The sequence below is a fragment of the Sceloporus undulatus genome, chromosome 6 (genome assembly GCF_019175285.1).
Source record: "Sceloporus undulatus isolate JIND9_A2432 ecotype Alabama chromosome 6, SceUnd_v1.1, whole genome shotgun sequence".
Classification (NCBI taxonomy): Eukaryota; Metazoa; Chordata; class Lepidosauria; order Squamata; family Phrynosomatidae; genus Sceloporus; species Sceloporus undulatus.
The window spans coordinates 79,837,612-79,845,944 of NC_056527.1; positions in this window are offsets into that span (position 1 = coordinate 79,837,612).

An 8,333-nucleotide genomic window follows, 5' to 3' on the forward strand; every position below is an offset into this window, starting at 1 on the left:
TTGTACAACCACTCATCACTGTTTCCGGTCTAGTGGCAATAAATGGTCATTCCTTGGGTTCATCCTCAAGTTTTAGCTGCAAAAGGGATATTTTCACTCTTTGTGAAACACGCCTCCTATAGTCATTGCAAGTGTAAACCTATTACAGAAAAGAATGGTCCATATTGAACCTTTTCTTCTTCATGTGCTCAGTTTCATCTGCAGGATCTGGTTTTATTTTGCTACATGGGAGATGATTTGGGCCGCTATAGAAGAGGAGTAATCAATCTGGGAGCAACTCCCATTTGGTCCTTCTCCTTCTAGAACTGCTCCTATGTCAGGACTGGGGAAGGAGATGAATCTGTTCCAGGATTTAGTCAAAATTTTAAAGGAGCTGAGATACTGAACCTATTTTGAGGATAGGATTCAGCACCTTGGATAATATCTTTAAAGCATGGCCTTAAATCTGGATTCACCACATCACCGATATGGGGGCCACTTGCCACTACTGGAATGAAACCATCAATATGCCTGGCTGAGACCAACATCCATTAGTGTGTTTGCTCCCCCAATTATCCTCTGCTTGGTCCCTGACTGCCTTGCATGGTGGTGATCCTCAAACACTGTCTCCTGAGTAGCCATTTCAGAACTACAGTAGATTCTTCCTATTCATTGGGGTTCAGTTTTGGGTATCCTTCCAGATGGAAAAAAAATGTCATGGCTCACATTATTCAGTGACAGTGATGTATACATGAGTTACCATTGAATAATATGGGATGTGGTGATCCGTGACACTTAAATCTGCAAATCACTGGGCCACTGATAGGAAGGGTCCACTGTATTACGTTTTTTTCTCATGGCCCTAGACCCTGACCTTTTGTGACAGAAGTCATGTCCCAGTGGCCAAAGATCCGAAGTCACTGAAGAAGACCAGAGGATTAGTGGAGGCAGCCAGAGTACCAGGATTTTTCTTTAACTAGCAGGGATATGAGCCAGTGTGATCTAGTGGTTGGAGTGTTGGAGTATGAATTTGAAGACCAGGGTTCAATTTCCCACTTGGTGGTGAAACCCACTGGGTGACCTTGGGCAAGTCACAAGCTCTCAGCCTCAGAGGAAGGTAATGGCAAACCTCCTCTGAACCAACAAAACCCCATGATAGGTTTGCCTTAAGGTTGCCGCAAGTCAGAAATGACTTGAAGACCCACAACATACACACAATGCTGACACCATCAGCCACCCATCTTAAACTTTCTTGATTTCTGAGCTCTACTGCAAACTTCACAGAAACTATGGAGTAAATACATTTTCTGAGAAATGATTTGTGTACTTATGCAATGCTTACTGGAACTGGTTGTTTCATTTCATATGTGCGCGTTGTTAGTTTTGAATTTTAAAAATTCTGAAACATCTTGAGTGTGATGGTGGTGTAAGAGCCTGTCCACTGAAATATTTACATTTCACTCGTCTAGTGTAAATCCTCCCATCTGTGGATCTGCTCTGAACTGTAGTCCAAATTTTAAAGGAGCTATCAAATGTGCCACGTCTCAAGTGCCAAAACAGTTTCAGAACCTTGGATAATTAATTTAAAGTTTAGACCAAAACCCAGAACAACTTCAACACAAAACTAACATGAAAGCCAACAGCAGTTACTCCAGCTTAGTTCCTTATGACTTGACATATCAGCCAGATACTTCCTGATCCACTGGGAAGTTCTATTGTGAAATCCACATTGAGCTGAATGGAGGAGAAGATATGGTTTTCATGCAGCTCCACCAAACCATGGTGCACCAAACTGTTACAGTTTTAAATTTCAGTTGCACATCCTTTTATAGAAACCATACTTTTCTCCTTTTGCATTGCTAGGCACACATCACTTCAGCTTCTTTTTAGTTAGAAAGAATCCAGCACACGAGGGATAAAGTGGTTCATTGTGCAACAAGGGATTTTACCTTCTTGTCGGAGATTGTATACAATTACTGGATGACATCCTGGGTTTTCTTGCAAGAGGATGAACAAATAGCAGCCATAAGTGTTGAAACCCATCATGCCAACTAATATTCCAGCTGGTGTTTATATATATATGTATGCTGAAGGGGGGGGGGGAGATCACTCATGTTTTAAAAATGCAGAAAATCTGCAGGATGTTATTAATTAACTGACTGTTTTCTGGAAAACAGCAGGATTTTGTAAGCAACATGATCTGTGTTCTGGGCAAATGGTACCATCTGGATTAAGCAAAACTGCCTTGATTAGCAAGAGGGATTGCCATACGCAAGAAGCCTTCTCCATATTTTGTTGCTTCACATCCAGATGCATTGTGAGATACTCATCCAAGATATGGATACACATTCCCATTCAGGTCTTCCAGTTCTTAGCCCAACACAATAGATGAGCCGTATACAATCAATAATCATTTACTGATTGTAGAGGCATCTGACTATTGATTTTAAAAGGCTCATTTATTGTGTTGTGTTGTGTGTGTGTTTTAATGGCTTATTTGGTTTTATTTTTTGTTTAATTAGTTTTTAACTTTTGTAGTGGAGAAGACTGTTGAGGATACTGTGGACAGACAAAAAGACAAACAAATGGGTCTCTGAACAGATCAAGCCTGAAATTTCCCTGGAAGCCAAGATAATCAAATTGAGGTTGTCCTACGGTGGTCATATCATGAGAAGGCACAAAACATATGAAAATACAATGACGCTAGGAAAGGTAGAGGACAGCAGAAAGAGAAGAGGTCTGTACCGCTAGATGGATAGATACAAAGATACAATCAGGGAGATTGAGTACTGAGTACAAAACATACAGCATTTTGTAATTTGAACTGTGTTTAATCTGGTGCAAGTCCTGAACTGGAGAAAAGGAGGAAGAGGAAGAGGAAGAAGGAGGAGGAGAAGAAGGAACAGGAGGAGAAGAAGGAGGACTATACAAGCTGCAGAACAAGAAAGGAACCTTGGCCTACGAGCCTAATCTGCCCTGTAAATGTTCCAGTTTGGGCCAAAAAGGGTCCAAAATATCTTTTCCCCTCCCCAAACCACAGCTCTTGAGGATCCAAACAGGAATGAAAACAGGGAGAAATCTCCCATTACCTCTAACCAGAGTTCAACAGCAACAATGAGAAATTTCCTTGTACTCTTTGCCCTGTGAATTGGAATACCAAGGGCGCATGTAAGAATCTGCCCTGTCATCTCCAGTCTCTATTTGGAAGTGTTGCCATCACATCTTCCTTGAAAGGTGAGCAAAATTCCCCAAACCCAATGCTCCTGCTGCAGGGTTTTTATAAAGCTTTGGCATCACCTGACTTTTCCAGAGCATAGAGCAAAGCTGGCTCCCCAGGTATAGTACAAGGTTGCAACTTTGGTTGATGCTGCAGCCAGGGAACCAATGATATCTGAAAGCATGGCCACAGGCAGCACCGTGATTCAGTCTGTACAGCGTTGAAGAAACTTCATTTCCTGTTCCTGAAATATGGCAGCATCATATTTCTGCTGTTTCACTGAGCTGTGAAAAAGTGAAAAAAAGAAAATAAGGCCACCACGAAGAGCCAACATGATGCAGTGGTCTCAGTGTTTGTCTTGGACTCTGAAAGACCAGGGTTTGAATCCCCACTCAGCCATGGAAGGCCATTGGCTGACTTTGGGCAAGTCCCATTCTCTCAGCCTCAGAGGAAGGCAATGGAAAACATGCTCAAACCCCACTCCGATATTAGGTGAATCATAAATCAGAGGAGTTTATCAGACAAGGGAAATTGGAAGTATAATCCAATGGCAATCTGAACGCAATCATGGGGTTTAACGTTATTGTGTGATAGCCCACTACATGCACATTCGGGCAATGGAAAGTCAGTCCAAATGCAATCATGTGGTTTCACGTTGTTGTGTGATAGACTGCCACACACAAATTCAGGCAATGGCATGCTGTTTTCGGGCAATGGGAAGCCAGTTCGAATGCAATGCACATTCACGTAATTGCGCTAAACTAGCGACTTTAAGTGAATGTGTTCTGGCCCTACTTTCTTTTCATTCAAATTTAAGAGAAATTCTTCCCGTTTGATAAACTCTAGCGTCACCTTGAATTTACATAACAAAAAAGTCACCATCATCCCTTCTAAACCAGAGTCACTAGGGGATGATTTTTCCCAGATACAGTACATCCAGCAATCGTTCTACTAGGTGGACAACACTTAAATACTTGCACCTGAGTGTTGCTTTCCTTATCTTTACCTATCCCTTTACCTTTTGTGCTTTGTCTGTTTTCACATTATGAGGGCAGAGACTATACTATCGTTTATGTAAGTAGGTTCAAATCCTTAAAATAAAACAAAATCATAGTCAATTTAGTTTGCGTTCAGTTCTTGAAAGTTCTACACTGCCATAAGACATTCGTATGATGGAAAATGTTGCCTGTAGATTAAAATATTTTCTGTGTAATTGTTTGCTCTTCAAAATATGTGATACTTTGATATGCTTTCACTGTGATCCTACCTAGCCATATTTGTTCAGAAATGCGAACTACAGGTGTATGTGCGCTATGTGGCTACCTCAAATTCATGTAAATTTGCTTTTTAGCAAAATTAAAATAATGAGAAATTATGCTTTACAATTTTCAGAGAACTCCTCATCTCTTTCGGGGAAGACAAGAGAAAACCCTCTCGAGACAAAATCTGCCAAGAAAAACCAATCATAGGTTTGCCTTAGGGTCACCATAAATCTGGGGCTGTTTCTACACTGCGGAATTAATGCAGCTTGACAACGCTTTAACTGCCATGGCTCAATGCTATGGAATTTTGGAACTTGTAGTTTTGTGAGATATTTAGCCTTCTCTGTCAGAACAGCACAAAAAACTACAAGTCCCAGGATTTCATAGGATGGAGTCATGCCAATTAAAGTGATGTCAAACCACATTAATTCTGCAGTGCGGCAACATCCAAAAATGACATAAAGGTATATAACAATAACAAAATTTTCATCTGCTGACATCTAGTGGTTATATATAGAATTCAAATGAAAGAGGGATAGACTAATAATTCTAGTGCCTAGTTCAAAGAGGGATTGTTGTTGTCGTTGATTTTTGTGATAATGGGGATTGCTTTCTTTTATTTGCAAGTTCCAAATTTGTAAATTTGTAACTTACAAGTTATAAATTTATAACATTATATAAATTTGTAAGTTATAAATAAATAAGGTTGTAAGTTACAAATATAACCCTTTGATTTTCTCACCACTTCTTCTGTCATAATTTTTGAACTAACCAAGAAAATCCAGCTCAGCGAAGGACAAAAGGGAGACCTTCTCACAGCCGCAGGAGTTTGCCACATACCATGCAGCTGTGGACAAGTCTGCATAGGGACCACCAAATGCAGTGTTCAAACATGAATCAAGGAACATGAGAGACACTGCAGGCTGGGTCGGCCAGAAAAATCAGCAGTAGCAGAACACTTGATAAACCATCCTGGGCATAAAATGCTGTTTGGAAAGACTGAATTTCCATGGCCAAGGAGGCATTCAGCCACAGTCTCCCAGAATCCCAGTCCAACACTTCAAACACTGCATCAAGATGGCTCTAAAATTAGAGATTAGGAATATATAGATTTTGGTCCCTATGCAAGCCATGGGAGAATACAATTGAATATTTGTGCATCTCTTTACAGTACTTTCTATATTTCTGTTTCTAACCTGTATAAATAGCTATCAATTGAGGTTAAACACCTTGGATCTGCTGAAGTGGGCTGTTCTCCAAGAGAGTTTATGCCAAATTCAGAGAAGGTACCACAAGACTCTGTTATTTTCACTGAAATGCACTAACATATCTCCCCTGGGGGAAAAAAACAGCACAGAGAGACAAATAAGAGTGTAGATTACAATATGTTCTCTATATATCTTGTTGTTGTGTGCCTTCAAGTCATTTCTGACTTACAGTGGCCCTAATGTAATCCGATCATGGGGTTTTCTGGACAAGTTTTGTTCAGAGAAGGTTTGCCGTCGCCTTCCACTGTGGCTGAGAGAGTGTAACTTGCCCACAGTATGAATTGGAATAGACCAAAAATGGTTTTTATTTCATTATAGTTTATAATTTTATTATTAATCAAATGAAAGTTGAAAAATGCATTTCCTGTGGCCTGTTAGGCTCAGGGTACTTCAGTTAGACATAAAGTCCTGAGAATTGGTTCCTCTGGGGCACAATTTCATTTAGCATTGAATGAGAAGGGAAGGGCCCACCAAGAAGGGGGGCTGGGTAGGGGTGTCCCATAAGTCACCCCCAGCCTCTCAAGCATAATAAGGAGAGACTTGTTGAGTTGTGGCTCCAACGCCAGGGCTTAGAGAATCTTCCTCAAAGCAACAATCTAAGTGCTTTGTGATGCAGGAGTGATTCTAGGGGCCATTGACAGATGGCTAATTGCTTTGGCTGAAGGTCATGTTATGAAGTAAAGTTTGGAGTGATTGGACCATGGCGTTCTTAGCATTCATGCTTCTTCTGTTTATTTTCGTACTTCTTCTCTTCATTTTCATGAATCGGCTGGCTATACTGTGCCCGGTAAGAAAAAGGACTCGATGGGATGATCCAGACAACTCCTGAGCCCCACTGAGACAGAAAAGTATTACATGTGGATGGAATAACTGCCACAGCTCCATCTTGGGATTTGTGTTTCAGTGGGAGGCATTTCAAATTGTCTACCAGAAACCTCAGTTGCCTCTCCAATCCCAGATTCTGCAAGATGCAGCTGTGAAGACAAAGTGGTATCAAAATGCTAGCATTTTGACAAGAACATGAACAATGAAATAATATGTGGTTCAGTATAGACATCTTCCTGACATTAATAGCGAGCATGGAGGTAATAAGGGGAATCCAGGAGTCAGAATGCTCTGAACAGCCCAAGGCAGAGCCTGGTGGCATAACGTGCCATTTGGGATGGACAGAAAATGCAATGGCTATCTTGCTCTGCCTCTCTTCCTTCTCCTCCAGTCTCTCTCTCTAACTAATCAATGCTTTCTTCTGCTGCTTCTTTTTTCCCTTTGCTGTGATAGGTCTGCCACCATAGGATCAGGATTTTCAATTTCAGTTTCCAGGAGATATGGATTGGTGAGCAGAAGCTTTCTTATTTTAAGGGGAAGGTAGACAGTGCACTGGTGTTTTTGGCCCCCAGGCGGTAAGCTCATGTGATTCTTCCTCTCTTGTTTTTCAGCCTTTTTCTCCTTTTCAAAAAAAGACGAGGCCACACACAAAGCAAAAAGGTAAGTAGTCAACATTCACCCTTTCTGCACCACTGCCCTCTCTCCTTGACTGTCCTTTCCACCAACATCTGTCCTCTGATCCAAAAAAATTAGAAGAGGCAGGGTAACTTTTTAATGGCTACCGTTGTTAAACTGGGGGTAGACTATTCTGCAACTGCCACAGATTGGGCTGAAAGTTACAACTAGCAGCAACTGCCTGATTTTCCAAGGGATTTCCTGGAGGTGGGGTGAAGTGCAGATTAAGGAAATCCGCCCTCCTTGGAGGTCTTCAGAAGTGCGGAGGGATCATTTGGGGTGTTCCCTCACCCACCCCAAAACTGGAGGAGATAAAGACATTGGCCCACAATCGATGGCATGGGGCCACATTTTTCCCACTGCCGTGCTAAATGGTTGGAAGCCAGAACCCTTTCTGACCTGCAAACCATCCAGAGAATTCCTGACATCAGAGCTGGGAATGCCTTCTCAAGGGCCCATCGCTCAGTTGTCCTGGGGCTACACATGTAAACCCCTTTGATGCTGTTAGACTGGTTTCCCCTGCCCACTCCCCACAGTGTTGACTAATGCAAAATGCCAAATAGGCCAATGAAGCTGTGCTGAACAGAACAATCCTATAGACCTCTGCATGCACAGCGGGTTTTGCTGGAGGAGGGAGAGCTAAGGGTACTGACCCTGGATCTGAAAAATAAAACAGAACTACACTCAGCACACAAGCCAGTGTGGTGTGGTGGTTTGAGTGCTGGACTATGACTCTGAAGATCAGGGTTTGAATCGCAGCTCATGTAAGCACACTGGCTGACCTCAGGCAGGAGAGCTAAATTGGTGACTCCATGCCAAAATCAATGGATGCTCAACTCCCATGAAATACAGTGGCATAGTAAAATAGTGTCGCTTCTATGAAATGGAAACTGCATGAGTAGATTTTAACTGGTTTCCTTCTATGAGCCACTTTGGCTCCATTCAGAGAGAAAGGCCACATAGAAATAAAATAAATAATGATGATGATAAAAATAATAAATACAACCATAAAAACAAACCAATCTCACATTCAAAGATAATTAAAACAAAATAGTTGAACTGGTAAACATACAAACTGGGTTTGAGATTTTGTCTTGTCCCATATAG